The sequence below is a fragment of the Bombus huntii genome, chromosome 9 (genome assembly GCF_024542735.1).
Source record: "Bombus huntii isolate Logan2020A chromosome 9, iyBomHunt1.1, whole genome shotgun sequence".
NCBI classification, from domain to species: domain Eukaryota; kingdom Metazoa; phylum Arthropoda; class Insecta; order Hymenoptera; family Apidae; genus Bombus; species Bombus huntii.
Genome location: NC_066246.1, coordinates 13,456,787 through 13,477,820, shown reverse-complemented (window position 1 = coordinate 13,477,820; position 21,034 = coordinate 13,456,787). Strand labels below are relative to the sequence as shown.

The window sequence follows — 21,034 nt, the reverse complement described above, 5'->3', positions numbered from 1 at the left end:
CACGAAACTAAAGGAAGGATTAACAAAGTGAGGGGCGACTAATAAATCCAATCAGTATAAAATAAAATAAAATAAATAAAACCAGCTGACGGATTGAACGAGTTACGAACCAAATAAATAAATCAGGAAATAAGAATAACTGCAGAAAGGGAAATAATTGAAAACGCCAGAAATACGAGTATATATATAAATATATTTTAATCAATCAACTTGAAGAGTTACATATAAGTATAAACATATATGCTAGGCACGTAATAATTAGTATATATTAGAGTTAGCGCTTATAATACTATGCAATAAATACAATATTATCAATTTATGAAATATAAGTATATACAAAGTTAAAAACTAATACATACAATATTGTATTATTAAAGAAATAAAAGTTACATTGTCAGAAACATATATATATGTGTGCGCATTCTATTAAACAGATACATATTTGAAACTAGCCTACGTTCCGGTAAAGAATTATAAAGTAAGAACTACATTACGAAACATGCATGTCTATATATATATATATATATATATATTATATTCTAAACTAAACTACTATTAATGTACGCTCGAATCGACAATCTAAGATACAGGCTACGCTCCGGTAAAGAGTTATAAAATAAGAACTACGCTACGAAACATGCATGTCTCTATACAAACATATAAAAATCTATATTCTAAACTACTGCTAATCTATGTGCATTCTACAATCTAAAATACATACTTAAAACTAGCCTACATGCCGGTAGAGCATTATAATATAAGAATTACATTACGAAACATGCATGTCTCTATACAAACTTATAAAAATCTATATTCTAAACTACTACTAATCTATGTGCATTCTACAATCTAAAATACATACTTAAAACTAGCCTAGATGCCGGTAGAGCATTATAATATAAGAATTACATTATGAAACATGCATGTCTCTATATAAACATATAAATAATTTATTTTTCTAAACTAAAACTACTATTAATAATCTACAAAAGAAATAGAACACACAACGCAACACTTGGGACTAAGCGACAACCTGTCGATAACCCAAACGCTCAAAATAATTAACATCGCAACGACCTGAGTAATTGCATACAGAAATTCTATCATCAAACACAAATATGTAAACACACACTAAACGCACAATAATCTAGAAACAAAATCTTCAATACTATGTTGTCACACTACAAGATATATATGTATATATGAAATCAAATGATTGACACATAACCTCAAATACACAACACTATATCACTAAAGAATCTGAATGAAAATCACTTTGCCAGAAATATATACATATATACGCGTGCGTGTGTGTGTTCTATCTTATTAAAAGAAATTAATATAAAATAAATAATTAACATTTCATTTCGTATGAACACTATATGGGCAAGAGAGATATGCATATAAATACGTATATATATATATATATATATATATATATATATATATATATATATATGTCGGGTCACGATTCGAATTTTGGGCGCGCGACGACTCTTCATGTGGACTAGCCATCGTTTCACAAAGCCGAGATTTTATTTACACGTATATACAGGTCTATCACTAAGCTTAACAAATAATAAGTACGACTAATAATAAGTCTAACAAACACTAAGCCTAATGAATAATACGATCTACGAATAATTAAATTAAATAATACTATTAGCAATGTTTGAGTTCAAACGAATCCACGGTCACCGGGATAACTCCTTACTAAGCGAAACTAACTTAGACGCAAATGCGATCGTCGAAAATGCTCGATGTATCACTCTCCAAGGCAGTCGCAAGAATGCCAGCCTCGTGGAGATTTTTCTCCCTGTACGATTGCATTTTGTTTTCTATACCCGTTTGGAAGCATCGAGAAGGTTCCAAACGCCGTTGCTAGGCACACTCGTTGGAAGCATCGAGAAAGTTCCAAACGCCGTTGCTAGGCAGTTTCTGCCTGGAGTTTTGATTACTAATACAATGTATGTACCATTGCATCGGCACCTCCGAGGCAACATCACACGTGGCTCGGCCCGCTCTCGAGGCCGCATGCCGCCACAACCACATTTCTCGGAAAACACATACAACCACTCCAGACCTCCGTTAGATAAAACATCCATCCCGTGACCGTGGCTACGTTCAGCGACCGATTGTCACCTCGAACCCAATCTCGCTTATTACAAATCTTAAGCAATTACAACTATAATAAAATCTAGGCTAAGGTACTAGAGGATGTTCCCAAAATTTCCAAGGAAAGGCTTCGGCTTTCCTTTCATCTCCGACACGGCCATCCTGACTATCACACGTCCTCGGGTGTACCTTCGTCAACAAAACAAAAGGAAACAGGATTAGTATCATTGTGATTAGCATTCAAAGTGCCAGTTGCATTCTGCGTGCTTTCAGTCGGGTCGTAATGACATGACGGACCATTCTCGATTTCACACCCAAATGGGTCTCATCCTTCGAATCGCACATACTCTCAAAGTTCGTTACATAACCAGCTTCGTAACACGATCGCTGTCAACACTAGACCGCCTCCAGCCTCGTGACATTGTCACTGCCGGTACTAGACCGCCTCCAGCCTCGTGACATCGTCGCTGTCGGTACTAGACCAGCTCCAAATCCGTGACATTGTCGCTGTCGGTACTAGACCAGCTCTAACCTCGTGACATTGTCGCTGTCGGTACTAAACCGGCTCCCAGCTTCGTGACATTTTCGCTGTCGGTACTAAACCGGCTCCCAGCTTCGTGACATTTTCGCTGTCGGTACTAAACCGGCTCCCAGCTTCGTGACATCGTCGCTGTCGGTACTAAACCGGCTCCCAGCTTCGTGACATCGTCACTTCCAGTGCCTGACCGCACTGAACTCCATCCCATGGCCGCACCTGGGCTCATATAATTCTACGATCCTCTGGGATCGGGGTACTCACATCGCCATGGTCACTGTTCTCGTCATCACAACAGACATCCAACTCCGCAGGAATGCAACTATCCGGCATTTTCCTTAACCTGTCATGACTGTACTTGTATGACCTTTTCCCATCCAGTGTTTTCAAGGTATATCGGTCTCCTTCCAGGACCTCCGATATTACAAACGGACCCCTGAATTTTGGATCCAGTTTTGTCTGGTTCCTTTCTTCATTTTGGCGTAGTACCAAATCACCGGGATTAAACCTAACTACTTTAGCTTTGGTTTTATCGAATCTCTCTTTGTCATACCTAGCACTAGTTTCCATCTCTTTTATTGCCTGTTGTCTTACACTGGAGATATCTATTTCTTTTTCCTCGATGTTATCAGGTAGTAATAAGTCATACGGTCTTGCTGCTCTACCAATCAATAACTCTAAAGGACTCGATTTGGTTACGCGGTTGATGGTGCAATTCAAAGCCAATTGCATCTCCCCGATCGCGTCTTGCCATGAACGCTCGGTCGTTTCTACCGTTGTGAACATATTTTTTAACGTGCTCATAACACGTTCTACTTGGCCATTGGCCCTACTTGCACCGGTCGCGATCAAATGAACTTTGATTTGTTTGCTTGCACAGAATTCTTGAAATTCCCGGCCCGTGAAACATCTACCCTGATCTGCTATTACCCGACAGGGACTACCGAACAAAAACACGGCGGACTTAAGTGCCTTGATAACGCTAAGCGAATCCAATTTGCGTGTGTGATGTAAGTGCACGAATTTCGTAAAGGCATCGATCAAGACGACGACATACTCTTTCGAGTCATTCTTGCCACTCAGCTTGCCCGTTATGTCCATGTGCACCGTATGCCACGGTATGCCGGTCTTAGGTATAGGATGCAGTTCAGCCTGTATTTTACCTGAACTAGCCTTCGAAACTCTACAAGCATGGCAGTTCTCGACAAATTTGCGAACGTACTTCGCCATTCCCTCGAACCAATAATACTCATAGAGCTTCTCGAGCGTTTTATCCCATCCTAAGTGCATAATTGACTGATGCACATGGTTGATGACGGACCATCTAAAACCTCTCGGAACAATGGGTAAGCAAAGGGTTCTGCCCTTTCGTTGTATTTTACGGTAAAGTGTACCGGATCGCAGTTCGTAGGTATTCGCGATATCTTCCGCGAGCTCTTCGTTCTGCAAATTATTAACGATTTCGGAGATTTGCGGATCGCGACGTTGTTCCGCTAATAGCCAATCCTCGGAGATCTCGGCCAGATTAATCTCTTTCTCTGCGACCTTGTCTATCATACGGCGATTCAAGTCTACGGGGTTTCGCGAAAAGAAATCTACGTGGGCCATTCGTTTACCCTCTCGATACATGATGTCAAAATCGAATGTTTGCAAATAAGCCCACCACCTATAAACCCGGTCGTTTAAGTTTACTTTGTTGCTGGAGGCTTTCAAAGAATTACAGTCGGTAACTACTAAGAATTTCCGTCCATGTAAGTAGTGTCGGAAATGCTTGACGGCGCTTACTACTGCTAGTGTCTCCAGTTCGTACGAATGATACCTAGATTCCGCTGGACTGGTCCTTTTACTATAATATTCGATGACTCTGTTTTCCTTTTCGACTTTGTGCATTAAAATAGCTCCATACCCCTCCGAACTAGCGTCGGTATGTAGCTCTATGGGACGATTGGGATCAAATATCATTAACACCGGCGCGTCGGTCAGAACGGAAATTATCTGTTGTCTTATCTTTTCGTGCCTGTCCGTCCAAGTTACGTGCTTGTTACTAGAAGTGAGTGCGTACAAGGGTTTCATCACTTGTGAAAATTTAGGAATAAATTTTCGGAAGTAAGAGGCCAAACCTATAAACTGCCTAAGCTGTGTGACGGTCGACGGTGCAGGTAAAGAATTCAAAGCTTGTATTTTTCCCGGGTTTGGACGAACTTCTCCGTTACGAATTACATATCCCAAATAAAGTACCGACGTTTTCAGAAAAGAACATTTAGCGAAATTGAAAGAAAATCCGGCGTTTACGAGAGTGTTTAGTACAGTGTGCAACCTTTCTAGAGCTTGATCTATTGAGTCGGCGATTATTAGAACGTCGTCCAAATAAACAACGACATACGAATAAGCGAGGTCGCCTAAGGCCTTCAAAATGGCTCTCTGGAAAACGGCTGGTGCATTTTTCAACCCACACGGCATCGTCACGTATTCGTATTGACCGTCGGGGGTAACGAACGCAGTATATTCCGTCGAGTTAGGATGAATGGGAATCTGATGAAATCCGCTAGCCATGTCCAGGCTAATGAAGTATCTCGCACTCTGCAATCTCGCGATTTGGTCAGCAATAAGGGGTAAGGGATACCGATCCGCGACCGTATTTTTATTCAGCGCTCGAAAGTCTACACACAATCTGTCTGAGCCGTCCTTCTTCTTCACGAGTATCATAGGGCTCGCGAACGGCGAATTACTAGGTTTTACGATTTGTGCTTTCATTAATTCGTCTATTCTCTCGCGTACTATTCTTCGCTCTTCCTCGCTAAGCCTGTAAGGGCTTCTCTGCACGGTGACGTTGGGATCAATTAGCCGTATTTCCAACTGACCCGTACTGACGCGAGTACGCGGGAAACCCGTAATGAATGATTCTTTAAATTTTTCGAGAACAGAGATTAATCGATCTTTGTCGCTACCGATCACATCAGTGTCAACCTCGTTAATGTTGACCGCATCTTCCGCGACTTTACCACAAGCGTTAACGACCTTTGTTTTACAAATAACGAGGCTATTTTGCGTGATATTTACGTCGAATCCCTGGCTCAAAATCTCGCGACCAATCATGATGTCGTATTTTAGGTAATCGTCGGCAAGGACATGAAAAACTATCTCCAATGTAAGACCGTTAATACAAACAGTGGACAAAATCTGAAGTGTACTCTTAATACAAGTATTCCCGATCCCCCGCATCACTACCACATCGGTTATTCTCTTACCCGAAAATTTCGAGGCTAGGGACTCTTTGATTAACGAACACTCGGCCCCAGAATCAAAGTAAAATGGATACGACTCACCCAGATGGCTTAATCTACCAGCCGGAGCTTCCACTACACAGGAGTCGATCCGGCGTTCGTCAATGGAATCGTAGTTTCTTTTCCGCGATGATGGGCAATTAGGCGCGATATGTCCCTCCTCGTGGCATTTGAAGCAGGTCACCTTCGACGATGCGGCTGGTCGTTTTTCCTTCGGGTTTCGTATATCCTGCTCCTTCCCCGTTTGTATTTGCAGGCGACACTCCGTTCTCCTATGTCCGAGAGCACCACAGCGGTAGCACTTAATCCGAGGAACTGATAGCCTGCTTCGTTTAGCTTCAGGTTCCGTTAGTGAATTTCTTGGCGAAAATGTCGGCTGATCGTTGTAAGGGAGAATCCTCATTTCATCATGAAATTGGTCCTCCGTCCTGATATTATTCGCGAGCGTTAGTCGCCGAAAGCGTCGATCTTGTGAACTCAGTATATAAAGGGCGAAGGCATTGATCACTTCGGGCATCGTTAGATCTTGCAACTTCATCTGCAGCATGGAGCGGAGGCGACTACCGTACGCTCCCGGGGATTCAGTCTCCGACGGTCGTTCTCTGGATATCCTTATTAACGCCGAAGCGGCTGTCTCTCTGCCACCAAAACGCGAAAGAAATTGTTCCTTAAACGTTGGCCAGGTAAGCTTTCCACCGCGCACCATTTGTGAAAGCCAATGCGCAGCAGGACCCCTTAGGGCGCGATTTAGAGCGGAAAGTAACGCACTATCTTGCATCGGGTGGTCTTTCAAAATCAAATCAGCATGAGAGCACCACGCGGATGGATCGGCGCCCGCACCTTCGGGGTCAAAACGTGGTAACGTTACATCCTTAGATTCCGTACTCGGTCTTTGCTCCTCCGGTTTGTGCGCTAGCGTCTGAATTAACTCGCGCATAAGGACCATTTGCTCTTGTAGCACTTTAAACGGTTCTGATCCCACTTCTGATGTAGGGTCACGATTCGAATTTTGGGCGCGCGACGACTCTTCATGTGGACTAGCCATCGTTTCACAAAGCCGAGATTTTATTTACACGTATATACAGGTCTATCACTAAGCTTAACAAATAATAAGTACGACTAATAATAAGTCTAACAAACACTAAGCCTAATGAATAATACGATCTACGAATAATTAAATTAAATAATACTATTAGCAATGTTTGAGTTCAAACGAATCCACGGTCACCGGGATAACTCCTTACTAAGCGAAACTAACTTAGACGCAAATGCGATCGTCGAAAATGCTCGATGTATCACTCTCCAAGGCAGTCGCAAGAATGCCAGCCTCGTGGAGATTTTTCTCCCTGTACGATTGCATTTTGTTTTCTATACCCGTTTGGAAGCATCGAGAAGGTTCCAAACGCCGTTGCTAGGCACACTCGTTGGAAGCATCGAGAAAGTTCCAAACGCCGTTGCTAGGCAGTTTCTGCCTGGAGTTTTGATTACTAATACAATGTATGTACCATTGCATCGGCACCTCCGAGGCAACATCACACGTGGCTCGGCCCGCTCTCGAGGCCGCATGCCGCCACAACCACATTTCTCGGAAAACACATACAACCACTCCAGACCTCCGTTAGATAAAACATCCATCCCGTGACCGTGGCTACGTTCAGCGACCGATTGTCACCTCGAACCCAATCTCGCTTATTACAAATCTTAAGCAATTACAACTATAATAAAATCTAGGCTAAGGTACTAGAGGATGTTCCCAAAATTTCCAAGGAAAGGCTTCGGCTTTCCTTTCATCTCCGACATATATAATATATATATATATATATATATATATATATATATATATATATATATATATATATATATATATATATATATATGTGTGTGAGTGCATATGTTTTATATTATCGAATACTCTATGAAATAAACTACTCGAAACAATAAATAATGCAATCAAAGAATTACAAAACATTAGCTATACTGAAGTGACACACAACATAAACATATATATATATATACGTATATTCACACGAGTTATACTATTGTCACTTTAAAATAATATTAATAAATAAATGTTCTAATTGCGGTAGAATAAGGAAAAACGAGCGACAGACGAAAATTACTTCGATATCAAACAAAACTAAAGACCCGTCACTAAAAACTTTACTGATGACATTTATGAGCGGCCATGTTGGATTTACACGCGTCATGGCGACAGGAATATTAGGGATTAATGGAAGTCAGGCGCGAGAAACAAATCATGAAAACACATTGTTAACACTTTTCTTTAATAAATTTTATGGGCAACTACAAATGTAAAAATATATATATATATATTTAAATAAAAGGGGGGAAATATAAAATTAAAAAAATTAACAAATGTAAAATAGATAACCTAACACTATCAGACTAAAAAATATATATATATATATATATATATACACATATTGAACACAAAATTAATAATAATAAGGAACATCAAAACAGCGAACCAACAAAATTGAGGCAGCTACAATAAATCAAAATCGAAGCAAGGAGCTCCGGGATAAAGTTCGCTGAACTCACACATACACCAATAGCGCACAACAGGGGAAATTCCCTTTCTCCCAGAAGCATGGTGACGAAGATGCGCCTCCAAAACCTCTTCGGGAATTTCATTCGCAAAACGAACTTTCACGCAACGCTCGGTATCGACGATTTCAACCAGAGGGGGTTCCCTCTCCAATATGACGGTCTCCGCATCAAAGAAATTCTCGTCGAAAGTAACTAAATCGTCAAAACCCAATTTCGACACAGCCTCGGCACCAATGTAAAACAGTTCCTCCAAACTCCCCGACACTCGTGGTCCATCACAAGGCCGCATGCGCTTGATGGGTTCCCCCGAGTCGCCCATGGGCTCTTCGGAATCCCTCTTTCGCTTGGGCTGGAAACAACACGGTATATTTTAAATAAAACGAAACAGGACGAACCAAACGAACTAAAAATAAGACTAAATACGTACCAGGGAAGTCTGGAAAGGAACCTCTGATAGAAACGACTCAGCAAACATGGTTCGAACGTCGATCACCGAAGCCTAAGGAAATAGCAAAAAAGGGAAAACAATCAAAATCACAAAACAATCTTAATATGCAAACATCCAAACTTACGCAAAACAATTCGAAGGAGGAGGTCTTTGTTATGGGAGAGCAGCGGAGTTGCGCGTGTTGCCCGAGCAAACTTTAAAATAATAATGATGCTGCAGCCACCAGCCCTTCCACGCGCCGAAGAAACACCGGTAATTCCCACGGTACAGCACGTGGAAGTTTCTCGCGAAACGGACTAGATCAGCGTGGAATGCCTCAAATCTCCTAGACGCTAGCTCAGCGGAAACACAGGACTGATAAAAAACTAAGTCGAAATATGGAATTTACATTTTGTCACGTACGATTCTAAGAAGCCCAAACTGCAACATCCCGATTCCCACGGAAGCGTACCCCCAGCGGACCACCACCCCGTGGGGGATGGCATTATAAATAAGCGATGCAACATAGCGCGGATTCATTATTATTTCGTGCATTATTCGTTCATTAGTTTGCGATCGTTTGTTACTACGGCTCATTATTCTTTGCGTCTAGAAATTTGTATAAGTATTTTGCGTTTCGGGGTCTTTAGTTTTTCGATAAAGAAAAGAGAGTCGCGATTAAATAAAGTAAAATTTTAAGTCTTCATTACGATATCAATTCAGTTAGCAAGTCACTCAATTTGTATCGAAATAGTTTAATAAAGTAAAGGTTGATAGAAAACTATATTCGAGATTAAATAATAAACCCAACAACCTTCGACGATCACCGGGACAGCTGGAGTGATGGCACCCGATAGCACCTTTTCCTCAAGGTAAGCAAATTAAATTTAAAAAACTTTCTTCTTCTCTGGCAATCTCGTTGTCCTCGAGAATTGAATCAAAACCTCCTATCATCGATTTCATTTACGGTTTTTAAGATAGAAACATTGCTTAAATTTTAAGCAAAGGAGTTGTCCGTTGTGTCGGCTTGTGCGAACGGTGTTTTCAGCTACTGAAACACCCACTGATCTTCGCATTCCTCCTCCCATTGTTGGTAAAATATTACCCATCTTTGGGCAAGGCTTGCGAAATCACACAAGTCCCGCTCAGAAAGGACTAATAAATATATCGTCGGGGTCAATTGAAAATCAAGAACGATACCGATATTGCTATTAACCGATATTCTTGCCATTCTTGCATGCGATTATAAGAAAGATATAACAAAACAATCCCCCCCTTCGGGAAATTAACCAAAAGATCGTTCGCTGTGTCGGCTCGTGCAAACGGTGTTTTCAATTATCGAGAACACCCATCGATCTTCGCCTTCCTCCTCCCACTGTTGGTAAATTATTACCCGTCTTTGGGCAAGGCTGGCGAAATCACACGAGTCCCACACAGAGAGGATCGTTAGAATTATCCTCGATAGCTAAACTCAAAAGGCAAGAAAATCGTGGCGACAGAATCCATCGGGGTAAATGAATTGAGTTTCGGTCTTAACAGCGAAATTAAAAGAGAAGAGGAAGTCAAACGAAAAAATAAATTTATATAAAACAACAACCAATCTCACATTCCTATCTAATCCAGCAACGCTAAAATATATATATCTAGCTAATCAAATATATATATAATAACCTAACCCATTTCACATTCAAGTAAAAATCCGTTCGACGAGGAAAAATATTTATTGTACCCAGCTTTAATCCTCTCCCGCGCTAGTATCCCTGCGCATAGCAGGTTAGCCGAAAAGTGAAATTCGTTTACCAGTTGCATTAAGCGTCAGTTAACGCTACCCATTAAACGCAAAAGAAAATAATAAAAAATAAAATATTTTGAAATAGTCTTTGGACTATTTCTGGTGGCAGCAACTACCGCATTAATTAATAACCTAAATCGGAATTAAATACACAATAATATCATTTTAATTTATTTCCTTTCCGATTAAATTCAAAACTCAAACTCAACTATAAAAAAAAATTTTTTTCAGTAAAATTCAACCTTAGATTTGATCGATTTAAACAAACAAATTGATACGTAACAATGGTTGTGCATTGCATTAGCACTGTGAAATGGAGTTCAACGAGTGCTTAAACGTCGAAATATATCCAACGGGAAGGAAATGACGGCTATTTTTCGTCAAAATTTACGAAATCTTCGCGATTTGCGAGATATTTTGATTGTTTCGACGCTTAAATGGTTGTGCATTGCATTAGCACTGTGAAATGGAGTTCAACGAGTGCTTAAACGTCGAAATATCTCCAACGGGAAGGAAATGACGGCTATTTTTCGTCAAAATCGCTATTTGAGAGATATTTTGATTGTTTCGACGCTTAAACGGTTGTGCATTGCATTAGCACTGTGAAATGGAGTTCGACGAGTGCTTAAACGTCGAAATATCTCCAACGGGAAGGAAATGACGGCTATTTTTCGTCAAAATTTACGAAATCTTCGCGATTTGCGAGATATTTTGATTGTTTCGACGCTTAAATGGTTGTGCATTGCATTAGCACTGTGAAATGGAGTTCAACGAGTGCTTAAACGTCGAAATATCTCCAACGGGAAGGAAATGACGGCTATTTTTCGTCAAAATTTACGAAATCTTCGCGATTTGCGAGTGTTACGTATCAATCTGTTTGTTTAAATCGATCAAATCTAAGGTTGAATTTTACTGAAAAAAATTTTTTTTTATAGTTGAGTTTGAGTTTTGAATTTAATCGGAAAGGAAATAAATTAAAATGATATTATTGTGTATTTAATTCCGATTTAGGTTATTAATTAATGCGGTAGTTGCTGCCACCAGAAATAGTCCAAAGACTATTTCAAAATATTTTATTTTTTATTATTTTCTTTTGCGTTTAATGGGTAGCGTTAACTGACGCTTAATGCAACTGGTAAACGAATTTCACTTTTCGGCTAACCTGCTATGCGCAGGGATACTAGCGCGGGAGAGGATTAAAGCTGGGTACAATAAATATTTTTCCTCGTCGAACGGATTTTTACTTGAATGTGAAATGGGTTAGGTTATTATATATATATTTGATTAGCTAGATATATATATTTTAGCGTTGCTGGATTAGATAGGAATGTGAGATTGGTTGTTGTTTTATATAAATTTATTTTTTCGTTTGACTTCCTCTTCTCTTTTAATTTCGCTGTTAAGACCGAAACTCAATTCATTTACCCCGATGGATTCTGTCGCCACGATTTTCTTGCCTTTTGAGTTTAGCTATCGAGGATAATTCTAACGATCCTCTCTGTGTGGGACTCGTGTGATTTCGCCAGCCTTGCCCAAAGACGGGTAATAATTTACCAACAGTGGGAGGAGGAAGGCGAAGATCGATGGGTGTTCTCGATAATTGAAAACACCGTTTGCACGAGCCGACACAGCGAACGATCTTTTGGTTAATTTCCCGAAGGGGGGGATTGTTTTGTTATATCTTTCTTATAATCGCATGCAAGAATGGCAAGAATATCGGTTAATAGCAATATCGGTATCGTTCTTGATTTTCAATTGACCCCGACGATATATTTATTAGTCCTTTCTGAGCGGGACTTGTGTGATTTCGCAAGCCTTGCCCAAAGATGGGTAATATTTTACCAACAATGGGAGGAGGAATGCGAAGATCAGTGGGTGTTTCAGTAGCTGAAAACACCGTTCGCACAAGCCGACACAACGGACAACTCCTTTGCTTAAAATTTAAGCAATGTTTCTATCTTAAAAACCGTAAATGAAATCGATGATAGGAGGTTTTGATTCAATTCTCGAGGACAACGAGATTGCCAGAGAAGAAGAAAGTTTTTTAAATTTAATTTGCTTACCTTGAGGAAAAGGTGCTATCGGGTGCCATCACTCCAGCTGTCCCGGTGATCGTCGAAGGTTGTTGGGTTTATTATTTAATCTCGAATATAGTTTTCTATCAACCTTTACTTTATTAAACTATTTCGATACAAATTGAGTGACTTGCTAACTGAATTGATATCGTAATGAAGACTTAAAATTTTACTTTATTTAATCGCGACTCTCTTTTCTTTATCGAAAAACTAAAGACCCCGAAACGCAAAATACTTATACAAATTTCTAGACGCAAAGAATAATGAGCCGTAGTAACAAACGATCGCAAACTAATGAACGAATAATGCACGAAATAATAATGAATCCGCGCTATGTTGCATCGCTTATTTATAATGCCATCCCCCACGGGGTGGTGGTCCGCTGGGGGTACGCTTCCGTGGGAATCGGGATGTTGCAGTTTGGGCTTCTTAGAATCGTACGTGACAAAATGTAAATTCCATATTTCGACTTAGTTTTTTATCAGTCCTGTGTTTCCGCTGAGCTAGCGTCTAGGAGATTTGAGGCATTCCACGCTGATCTAGTCCGTTTCGCGAGAAACTTCCACGTGCTGTACCGTGGGAATTACCGGTGTTTCTTCGGCGCGTGGAAGGGCTGGTGGCTGCAGCATCATTATTATTTTAAAGTTTGCTCGGGCAACACGCGCAACTCCGCTGCTCTCCCATAACAAAGACCTCCTCCTTCGAATTGTTTTGCGTAAGTTTGGATGTTTGCATATTAAGATTGTTTTGTGATTTTGATTGTTTTCCCTTTTTTGCTATTTCCTTAGGCTTCGGTGATCGACGTTCGAACCATGTTTGCTGAGTCGTTTCTATCAGAGGTTCCTTTCCAGACTTCCCTGGTACGTATTTAGTCTTATTTTTAGTTCGTTTGGTTCGTCCTGTTTCGTTTTATTTAAAATATACCGTGTTGTTTCCAGCCCAAGCGAAAGAGGGATTCCGAAGAGCCCATGGGCGACTCGGGGGAACCCATCAAGCGCATGCGGCCTTGTGATGGACCACGAGTGTCGGGGAGTTTGGAGGAACTGTTTTACATTGGTGCCGAGGCTGTGTCGAAATTGGGTTTTGACGATTTAGTTACTTTCGACGAGAATTTCTTTGATGCGGAGACCGTCATATTGGAGAGGGAACCCCCTCTGGTTGAAATCGTCGATACCGAGCGTTGCGTGAAAGTTCGTTTTGCGAATGAAATTCCCGAAGAGGTTTTGGAGGCGCATCTTCGTCACCATGCTTCTGGGAGAAAGGGAATTTCCCCTGTTGTGCGCTATTGGTGTATGTGTGAGTTCAGCGAACTTTATCCCGGAGCTCCTTGCTTCGATTTTGATTTATTGTAGCTGCCTCAATTTTGTTGGTTCGCTGTTTTGATGTTCCTTATTATTATTAATTTTGTGTTCAATATGTGTATATATATATATATATATATATATATTTTTTAGTCTGATAGTGTTAGGTTATCTATTTTACATTTGTTAATTTTTTTAATTTTATATTTCCCCCCTTTTATTTAAATATATATATATATTTTTACATTTGTAGTTGCCCATAAAATTTATTAAAGAAAAGTGTTAACAATGTGTTTTCATGATTTGTTTCTCGCGCCTGACTTCCATTAATCCCTAATATTCCTGTCGCCATGACGCGTGTAAATCCAACATGGCCGCTCATAAATGTCATCAGTAAAGTTTTTAGTGACGGGTCTTTAGTTTTGATTGATATCGAAGTAATTTTCGTCTGTCGCTCGTTTTTCCTTATTCTACCGCAATTAGAACATTTATTTATTAATATTATTTTAAAGTGACAATAGTATAACTCGTGTGAATATACGTATATATATATATGTTTATGTTGTGTGTCACTTCAGTATAGCTAATGTTTTGTAATTCTTTGATTGCATTATTTATTGTTTCGAGTAGTTTATTTCATAGAGTATTCGATAATATAAAACATATGCACTCACACATACATATATATATATATATATATATTATATATATATATTATATATATATATATACGTATTTATATGCATATCTCTCTTGCCCATATAGTGTTCATACGAAATGAAATGTTAATTATTTATTTTATATTAATTTCTTTTAATAAGATAGAACACACACACGCACGCGTATATATGTATATATTTCTGGCAAAGTGATTTTCATTCAGATTCTTTAGTGATATAGTGTTGTGTATTTGAGGTTATGTGTCAATCATTTGATTTCATATATACATATATATCTTGTAGTGTGACAACATAGTATTGAAGATTTTGTTTCTAGATTATTGTGCGTTTAGTGTGTGTTTACATATTTGTGTTTGATGATAGAATTTCTGTATGCAATTACTCAGGTCGTTGCGATGTTAATTATTTTGAGCGTTTGGGTTATCGACAGGTTGTCGCTTAGTCCCAAGTGTTGCGTTGTGTGTTCTATTTCTTTTGTAGATTATTAATAGTAGTTTTAGTTTAGAAAAATAAATTATTTATATGTTTATATAGAGACATGCATGTTTCATAATGTAATTCTTATATTATAATGCTCTACCGGCATCTAGGCTAGTTTTAAGTATGTATTTTAGATTGTAGAATGCACATAGATTAGTAGTAGTTTAGAATATAGATTTTTATAAGTTTGTATAGAGACATGCATGTTTCGTAATGTAATTCTTATATTATAATGCTCTACCGGCATGTAGGCTAGTTTTAAGTATGTATTTTAGATTGTAGAATGCACATAGATTAGCAGTAGTTTAGAATATAGATTTTTATATGTTTGTATAGAGACATGCATGTTTCGTAGCGTAGTTCTTATTTTATAACTCTTTACCGGAGCGTAGCCTGTATCTTAGATTGTCGATTCGAGCGTACATTAATAGTAGTTTAGTTTAGAATATAATATATATATATATATATATATATAGACATGCATGTTTCGTAATGTAGTTCTTACTTTATAATTCTTTACCGGAACGTAGGCTAGTTTCAAATATGTATCTGTTTAATAGAATGCGCACACATATATATATGTTTCTGACAATGTAACTTTTATTTCTTTAATAATACAATATTGTATGTATTAGTTTTTAACTTTGTATATACTTATATTTCATAAATTGATAATATTGTATTTATTGCATAGTATTATAAGCGCTAACTCTAATATATACTAATTATTACGTGCCTAGCATATATGTTTATACTTATATGTAACTCTTCAAGTTGATTGATTAAAATATATTTATATATATACTCGTATTTCTGGCGTTTTCAATTATTTCCCTTTCTGCAGTTATTCTTATTTCCTGATTTATTTATTTGGTTCGTAACTCGTTCAATCCGTCAGCTGGTTTTATTTATTTTATTTTATTTTATACTGATTGGATTTATTAGTCGCCCCTCACTTTGTTAATCCTTCCTTTAGTTTCGTGGCGCCGTGTGTTCGTTTGTGTATTCAAATCTTTATTCTCGCGTTTTGTATAGAATAGTTTTCTTGTTCTCGTTACGGCGCGTGCGGAGCGCGGGACGTGACAACGGTTGTGTATTGCATTAGCACTGTGAAATGGAGTTCAACGAGTGCTTAAACGTCGAAATATCTCCAACGGGAAGGAAATGACGGCTATTTTTCGTCAAAATTTACGAAATCTTCGCGATTTGCGAGATATTTTGATTGTTTGGACGCTTAAATGGTTGTGCATTGCATTAGCACTGTGAAATGGAGTTCAACGAGTGCTTAAACGTCGAAATATCTCCAACGGGAAGGAAATGACGGCTATTTTTCGCTAAAATTTTCGAAATCTTCGCGATTTGCGAGATATTTTGATTGTTTCGACGCTTAAACCCTGTGCATTGCATTAGCACTGTGAAATGGAGTTCAACGAGTGCTTAAACGTCGAAATATCTCCAACGGGAAGGAAATTACGGCTATTTTTCGCTAAAATTTTCGAAATCTTCGCGATTTGCGAGATATTTTGATTGTTTCGACGCTTAAATGGTTGTGCATTGCATTAGCACTGTGAAATGGAGTTCAACGAGTGCTTAAACGTCGAAATATCTCCAACGGGAAGGAAATGACGGATATTTTTCCTCAAAATTTTCGAAATCTTCGCAATTTGCGAGATATTTTGATTGTTTCGACGCTTAAACGCTGTGCATTGCATTAGCACTGCGAAATGGAGTTCAACGAGTGCTTAAACGTCGAAATATCTCCAACGGGAAGGAAATGACGGCTATTTTTCGTCAAAATTTTCGAAATCTTCGCGATTTGCGAGATATTTTGATTGTTTCGACGCTTAAATGGTTGTGCATTGCATTAGCACTGTGAAATGGAGTTCAACGAGTGCTTAAACGTCGAAATATCTCCAACGGGAAGGAAATGACGGCTATTTTTCCTCAAAATTTTCGAAATCCTCGCGATTTGCGAGATATTTTGATTGTTTCGACGCTTAAATGGTTGTGCATTGCATTAGCACTGTGAAATGGAGTTCAACGAGTGCTTAAACGTCGAAATATCTCCAACGGGAAGGAAATGACGGCTATTTTTCGCTAAAATTTTCGAAATCTTCGCGATTTGCGAGCTATTTTGATTGTTTCGACGCTTAAACGCTGTGCATTGCATTAGCACTGCGAAATGGAGTTCAACGAGTGCTTAAACGTCGAAATATCTCCAACGGGAAGGAAATGACGGCTATTTTTCGCTAAAATTTTCGAAATCTTCGCGATTTGCGAGATATTTTGAATGTTTCGACTCTTAAACGCTGTGCATTGCATTAGCACTGCGAAATGGAGTTCAACGAGTGCTTAAACGTCGAAATATCTCCAACGGGAAGGAAATGACGGCTATTTTTCGCTAAAATTTTCGAAATCTTCGCGATTTGCGAGATATTTTGATTGTTTCGACGCTTAAATGGTTGTGCATTGCATTAGCACTGCGAAATGGAGTTCAACGAGTGCTTAAACGGCGAAATATCTCCAACGGGAAGGAAATGACGGCTATTTTTCGCTAAAATTTTCGAAATCTTCGCGATTTGCGAGATATTTTGATTGTTTCGACGCTTAAATGGTTGTGCATTGCATTAGCACTGTGAAATGGAGTTCAACGAGTGCTTAAACGTCGAAATATCTCCAACGGGACGGAAATGACTTCTATTTTTCGCTAAAATTTTCGAAATCTTCGCGATTTGCGAGATATTTTGATTGTTTCGACGCTTAAATGGTTGTGCATTGCATTAGCACTGTGAAATGGAGTTCAACGAGTGCTTAAACGTCGAAATATCTCCAACGGGAAGGAAATGACGGCTATTTATCGCTAAAATTTTCGAAATCTTCGCGATTTGCGAGATATTTTGATTGTTTCGACGCTTAAACGCTGTGCATTGCATTAGCACTGCGAAATGGAGTTCAACGAGTGCTTAAACGTCGAAATATCTCCAACGGGAAGGAAATGACGGCTATTTTTCGCTAAAATTTTCGAAATCTTCGCGATTTGCGAGATATTTTGTTTGTTTCGACGCTTAAATGGTTGTGCATTGCATTAGCACTGCGAAATGGAGTTCAACGAGTGCTTAAACGTCGAAATATCTCCAACGGGAAGGAAATGACGGCTATTTTTCGCTAAAATTTTCGAAATCTTCGCGATTTGCGAGATATTTTGATTGTTTCGACGCTTAAATGGTTGTGCATTGCATTAGCACTGCGAAATGGAGTTCAACGAGTGCTTAAACGTCGAAATATCTCCAACGGGAAGGAAATGACGGCTATTTTTCGCTAAAATTTTCGAAATCTTCGCGATTTGCGAGATATTTTGATTGTTTCGACTCTTAAACGCTGTGCATTGCATTAGCACTGCGAAATGGAGTTCAACGAGTGCTTAAACGTCGAAATATCTCCAACGGGAAGGAAATGACGGCTATTTTTCGTCAAAATTTACGAAATCTTCGCGATTTGCGAGATATTTTGATTGTTTGGACGCTTAAATGGTTGTGCATTGCATTAGCACTGTGAAATGGAGTTCAACGAGTGCTTAAACGTCGAAATATCTCCAACGGGAAGGAAATGACGGCTATTTTTCGCTAAAATTTTCGAAATCTTCGCGATTTGCGAGATATTTTGATTGTTTCGACGCTTAAACCCTGTGCATTGCATTAGCACTGTGAAATGGAGTTCAACGAGTGCTTAAACGTCGAAATATCTCCAACGGGAAGGAAATTACGGCTATTTTTCGCTAAAATTTTCGAAATCTTCGCGATTTGCGAGATATTTTGATTGTTTCGACGCTTAAATGGTTGTGCATTGCATTAGCACTGTGAAATGGAGTTCAACGAGTGCTTAAACGTCGAAATATCTCCAACGGGAAGGAAATGACGGATATTTTTCCTCAAAATTTTCGAAATCTTCGCAATTTGCGAGATATTTTGATTGTTTCGACGCTTAAACGCTGTGCATTGCATTAGCACTGCGAAATGGAGTTCAACGAGTGCTTAAACGTCGAAATATCTCCAACGGGAAGGAAATGACGGCTATTTTTCGCTAAAATTTTCGAAATCTTCGCGATTTGCGAGCTATTTTGATTGTTTCGACGCTTAAACGCTGTGCATTGCATTAGCACTGCGAAATGGAGTTCAACGAGTGCTTAAACGTCGAAATATCTCCAACGGGAAGGAAATGACGGCTATTTTTCGCTAAAATTTTCGAAATCTTCGCGATTTGCGAGATATTTTGAATGTTTCGACTCTTAAACGCTGTGCATTGCATTAGCACTGCGAAATGGAGTTCAACGAGTGCTTAAACGTCGAAATATCTCCAACGGGAAGGAAATGACGGCTATTTTTCGCTAAAATTTTCGAAATCTTCGCGATTTGCGAGATATTTTGATTGTTTCGACGCTTAAATGGTTGTGCATTGCATTAGCACTGCGAAATGGAGTTCAACGAGTGCTTAAACGGCGAAATATCTCCAACGGGAAGGAAATGACGGCTATTTTTCGCTAAAATTTTCGAAATCTTCGCGATTTGCGAGATATTTTGATTGTTTCGACGCTTAAATGGTTGTGCATTGCATTAGCACTGTGAAATGGAGTTCAACGAGTGCTTAAACGTCGAAATATCTCCAACGGGACGGAAATGACTTCTATTTTTCGCTAAAATTTTCGAAATCTTCGCGATTTGCGAGATATTTTGATTGTTTCGACGCTTAAATGGTTGTGCATTGCATTAGCACTGTGAAATGGAGTTCAACGAGTGCTTAAACGTCGAAATATCTCCAACGGGAAGGAAATGACGGCTATTTATCGCTAAAATTTTCGAAATCTTCGCGATTTGCGAGATATTTTGATTGTTTCGACGCTTAAACGCTGTGCATTGCATTAGCACTGCGAAATGGAGTTCAACGAGTGCTTAAACGTCGAAATATCTCCAACGGGAAGGAAATGACGGCTATTTTTCGCTAAAATTTTCGAAATCTTCGCGATTTGCGAGATATTTTGTTTGTTTCGACGCTTAAATGGTTGTGCATTGCATTAGCACTGCGAAATGGAGTTCAACGAGTGCTTAAACGTCGAAATATCTCCAACGGGAAGGAAATGACGGCTATTTTTCGCTAAAATTTTCGAAATCTTCGCGATTTGCGAGATATTTTGATTGTTTCGACGCTTAAATGGTTGTGCATTGCATTAGCACTGCGAAATGGAGTTCAACGAGTGCTTAAACGTCGAAATATCTCCAACGGGAAGGAAATGACGGCTATTTTTCGCTAAAATTTTCGAAATCTTCGCGATTTGCGAGATATTTTGATTGTTTCGACTCTTAAACGCTGTGCATTGCATTAGCACTGCGAAATGGAGTTCAACGAGTGCTTAAACGTCGAAATATCTCCAACGGGAAGGAAATGACGGCTATTTTTCGTCAAAATTTACGAAATCTTCGCGATTTGCGAGATATTTTGATTGTTTGGACGCTTAAATGGTTGTGCATTGCATTAGCACTGTGAAATGGAGTTCAACGAGTGCTTAAACGTCGAAATATCTCCAACGGGAAGGAAATGACGGCTATTTTTCGCTAAAATTTTCGAAATCTTCGCGATTTGCGAGATATTTTGATTGTTTCGACGCTTAAACCCTGTGCATTGCATTAGCACTGTGAAATGGAGTTCAACGAGTGCTTAAACGTCGAAATATCTCCAACGGGAAGGAAATTACGGCTATTTTTCGCTAAAATTTTCGAAAT

The 21,034-nt window shown here is 39.1% G+C and overlaps 3 long non-coding RNA genes across 3 annotated transcripts; 1 reads left to right on the top strand and 2 right to left on the bottom strand.

Annotated features, from left to right (window-relative positions):
* Positions 1-8,198: 8,198 nt before the first annotated feature.
* Positions 8,199-9,471, bottom strand: LOC126869334 (uncharacterized). Its single transcript, XR_007690894.1, has 3 exons — positions 9,078-9,471; positions 8,933-9,004; positions 8,199-8,854 (listed from the first exon to the last, which is right to left on the bottom strand). It is a non-coding gene; the product is annotated as an uncharacterized LOC126869334 (long non-coding RNA).
* A 139-nt stretch (positions 9,472-9,610) lies between these two features.
* Positions 9,611-11,003, bottom strand: LOC126869340 (uncharacterized). Its single transcript, XR_007690900.1, has 2 exons — positions 9,877-11,003; positions 9,611-9,839 (listed from the first exon to the last, which is right to left on the bottom strand). It is a non-coding gene; the product is annotated as an uncharacterized LOC126869340 (long non-coding RNA).
* A 2,115-nt stretch (positions 11,004-13,118) lies between these two features.
* LOC126869335 (uncharacterized) lies at positions 13,119-14,393 on the top strand. Its single transcript, XR_007690895.1, has 3 exons — positions 13,119-13,514; positions 13,588-13,659; positions 13,738-14,393. It is a non-coding gene; the product is annotated as an uncharacterized LOC126869335 (long non-coding RNA).
* Positions 14,394-21,034: the final 6,641 nt, after the last annotated feature.